Below are 4,864 nucleotides of genomic sequence, written 5' to 3'. Positions count from 1 at the left end.
TATTAGAATTGTTTCTCAATTATATTTACGTTACAGAATGATTAACACCCAAATTTTATGTTCAGTTGAGAATTAGTCTAGATATAATCATTTGAAATAATAGATTACAAATCGATCATTTTATTTTTACAAAATAGTTGAATGTTGATGATAGATTTTGTTTATTATTCTTTGCCTTTATTGATGATTAAATTTGGTTAATTGTTATTTGAAATACAACGGAAAGAACCAATGTCATTTGACTATCATGATACATCACTTTGTATGTTTTTTTATTGTAATCGATACTTATAAGATGTACAAAATCATCTCTAAAACAGGTTTCATTTTTAAGAAAGCATTTATTTAGCGAATACTGTACTATATTGTACGTGTACAGTTTGAGGTAATGTACCACGATTAGTCAGAAGAAGTGATACTAGTATTGGTAGCTATTATTATCTTTTCTCAATGTCAGCATGTTCCATATATTTATACATATTTTTACGTAAATTTGGCAGTTTTTTATCTTATAAAAATGTGTTTTTAATATTTTAACAGTTACCATTTAGAAAGCACAAACTGATTGTATTGTAAAATAAGTTATTTAAAATAAATAGGTTAATTTTTAAAATATTTTATACACCGATTATTGTAATTGAATATTTTTTTGTATTTAAGATATATTTTATGCTTTACATAAAATGTTTTCCGCCAAACAATTTACTACTGATATTTTTGTTTAACTTATGTGTTATGAAATGTGAAATGATTAATTAAAAAATTGTATCTGTAGGTTTTAATAAATTACTATTTTTATTTATTGTAATCTAGCGATACATTTTTTATTTTTGAACATATATAATTTCTTTATTTATTCTCATTTACAAAAAATTTGTTAAAACTAACAGTTGCTTTAAATAAGTTCTATTTATGGTAAAATGGATAAACAAAATATTAAAATGTATATTTTTATTTAGGTACAATACATTTTAGACTATTATGAGATTTTTAATGTGGAAAGTATTTTTTTATCAGATTTGACATAGCATTTATTTAGCTATTATTACTCAGGCCGTAGGATTTTTCCTTGTATGACCCGTAATTACAATTCGGAATGGTAGTACTCAAAAGTTGAGTGTTGCTAACTGGAAAATCTCGTTTTCTCTCGATGGCCCTCGAAATGTTCGTAAATTCTTGCGAACATTTACTGAATTCGTGTTTGAGCGGTTTGTAATTTTGAAATTTCCATGTTGGCATCCAGAAAACACAGGCGCAAATAATTATCACCACAGAATACATCATTATATGGTTGACGAGTACTGGTAACCTTTTTGGTTGTGCCATAAGTACCAAACCAGCGGTATTATTATTGTCAACAAGAAAAGAATATGCACCTAGGTTTGAAATTAAAAAGCCCAATATGGTTCATCCTTCTGAGTAATAATTTGTTACATTTTATGTAGCAGCTATCAATAAATGTTTTTATTGAGGTATTAGAATCAAGAATCAAGAAGCTTTACTGTCATTAAATACACAAGTGGACATTGTCATGAACATAGTAAATATGTATTATAAATAAAAACTATAATACAATTATTTTCCTTTAGGTGTTTGATGTATTTGTAATCTAAAGATAAATATTATTCTAAAGTTAAAAATTAAAAAGTGATCAACTAAAATACACAAATTATCAAATAGAAACACACAAAAACAGGAAAAAAAACAATTAAGTACCAACAGTAAGACAAAAGACCTTCACACTAACGTTTAAAATTCAAACAATTAAAATTAATTACCGCTTTAACACATTTATAAATAAATAAAAAAGTTAAAAACCGATACAATATTTTTTTGTAATAACAAAGTTTACAATTTACATTGAAGAACTTATATGACAGTTAGACAATAGACATCTTTTATGTCAAAAGTGTAACAATGATCAAAGAAATCAAATAAAATGTCGCTAAACTACAGCATGCTTAATTTAAAAAGTCGTCTATATCTAAAAAGTCTTCTACATTGTAGATACAGTTCTTTATCAAAATTTGTTTTATGTGTCTCTTGAACAAATTGACTGGAATAGTTTGAATGAAATTAGGTAGTATATTGTAAAATTTAATCCCTTGGTATTGGAAACTTTTATGAGTTAAACTAAAGATACACTTGCTATTAAGCAGCCTATGCTTGTTTCTTGTGTCATGATTGTGAACTGCAGCTAATTCCTTATCTACCTAAACTGCTTCTAACAAACATTAAAATAGATAATATATACATGGACGACAATGTTAGTACACCAAGTTTCTTATAAAAGGGTTTACAATGCTCTTGACTAGAAATGTTACTTATAATTCTAATGGACTGTTTTTGTAAAACGAAGAGTTTTTTAGCAGATGGAGGATTACCCCATATAGAGATTCCATAGTTTAGGTGACTAAAAATATGGGCCATAGTAAACACTTGACAATACATCACAGGAAACATTATTTTTTTTAAACTCTTAACAGGAACAAACCCTTAGCTACTCGGGTTGTTACAACATAATCGGTATTATCACATTTGTTGTCTAAATATATCTATTTATATGACAAATGTTATTTATCATATATGTAGCTTTATTTATAATAATAATAATATTTATAATAACTCATGCTTTATTTTGGCTTAAACAATTTAATCGGGTATAGTTGTACATGAAAAGACTTTTTAGTAAAAAAGAATAACGCTAAGCGTGTTTTATTATAAGCTAAAGCAAATTTAATACAAATATAGTACATACCATTTTCATCAGTTCAGTGTTACGTAAAAACATTGTAAAGTTCTAAAAATACAGGGCCTAGATCTTGTCGCCATAGTTCTAAATCTCAGCATACTATGAAGTGCAGGACATGAAAATGACACCTACAAAGTTCTGTACCAGGTCTCCATTTTTTGGCCACGTCACAAAATCATTTGTATTTTATAGGAACTCTTTCCCCAGTGGTCCAGTAAAGTTTGAAGTATGTCCATTTTCAATTCATAATCAGACTTTTTTGGTCCGTGGCATTCCAGAGTAAGTTGAGGACGATGATTTTTCATTCTCATCTTCCACTATAATAACGTCATTCATCTTCAATCAAGATGCACGGTATTTGAGACCTCTAGCTAATGTGGCAAGCCTTAATCAAAGGTCGACAAGGTTGATTGTCCCATACTGAGTGATACAATACAACAAGTTTATACATAATTTTCAACAAAATAAAACCTAATAACATTTTTTATCTTAAAACATATAAGTTTGAAATTAAAATTGTATTAAATATAAAGTACATCAGTGTATAAAAGTACATTCAAACAAATATGTTTTACAAAGCATCAATATCCGATTTTAACAGAATAATCAACAACATTTTTGATTCACACAATATTAAAGATATCAAAATTAATATGAAATATAATAAACTGATTACAATGAAATATTAAAAGACCTCAACAGAATGTAATGAAAGAGGTATCTAACATTTATCACACATATTGATAGACAGAAAGTTAAACTGGCTGTATATTTGTCTGCCTGTCCGCACAATATCTTGATCATGAACTGACCTATAGTTTGACTGACTATAGTCAAATTTTGCATGAAACTTCATTTCTATATAAATATTACTGAGTTCAATGACGGTGTATGTTACGCCATGACATCCGTTTCGGCGTTAGTGAACATTTTTACATTAGTCCTTATGGGCAACCATGATAGGAACGTAAAAATCACAGAATAAATCAATTTGTTATGAGGACTGAGTACAATCGTATTACAGTTGAACACATGACAATTATGTGTTTAAACACATGTAGGCTAATGGAATGAGCCATAGACTTGAAATTTTGCATGCAACTCCAGTGAGGCCTGTTGTGCCATATACGGTGTGGTGACTCTTTACCTTGTTATTAGTTGGTATCGTACCACTAGAAAGTTACGTTTTTCTAGTTGAAAAACTTCATTATAATTGTTTACTTAAACATGTTGGGATCAACCTACACTTGATAATTTTATTTCATACCAAAGTGCATATGCTTTTCTTAACCGCCATTATACGTTGTGTTGTAATTTTAAATTGGATTATATGTACAATTTGTTGTGAACGATGAGTTCAGCTCCAGTTCACGTTCCTCTTAGTGCAGCATCTGGAATATGATGCTGTCACAGACTTGATTCCTGGAATCTGGAGTCATGTTCGTCTGAAGAGATCCAAAAACGTCAGTAACGAAGAAGCGCAAAAATTAACTCTTTACATCATTTCGACATCAGATATTTCAGAAGCTGCACTTAGATGAAGGTGAACTGGAGCTAAACAAAATGTTCACATTGAATCAACTCTTCCCACCATAGCTACGTTATACAATTTGTTCTCGATATTCATATTTTTGGATACACATATCCATATACATTTGATTTTTGTTCATTTTGTTTTGAGTCAAAATCTTAAAAACACTACTTTATATGTTACTATAAAACCAGTTTTTAAAGTGCACTGTAACAATTCGCTAGACTACAACATGGTGAAAAGTTTTAAAATTTCCAAATTTTTGTGCTATCTTAATGCTAAGGACATCAAGAATAATTGTTCTACTAAGTTAATTGCTGTAAGCAAAATTATTTAAAGAGATTATTTTTAAATAGAATCTTAAAATGTTTTCGAACAGAACGTTTGGGGAAATCAACTTATAATCAAAATCGAAATAATAAAACATTTTTCTAAATACGTTTTTAAAAACAACATTTAAAAAATATAATTTTGCTTGGTACAAAATAATGTTTTTAGTTAAAATAGTACGTGACAGTTAAGTAGCAACCTGAGAACTCACGTTTGACATGTAATGATTTTTAAATATTTTCATTGGTGCC

Source organism: Homalodisca vitripennis, unplaced genomic scaffold (assembly GCF_021130785.1).
Source record: "Homalodisca vitripennis isolate AUS2020 unplaced genomic scaffold, UT_GWSS_2.1 ScUCBcl_5907;HRSCAF=12865, whole genome shotgun sequence".
Classification (NCBI taxonomy): Eukaryota; Metazoa; Arthropoda; class Insecta; order Hemiptera; family Cicadellidae; genus Homalodisca; species Homalodisca vitripennis.
The sequence above is the reverse complement of the archived record's forward strand: the minus strand, read 5'-3'. Positions refer to the sequence as shown.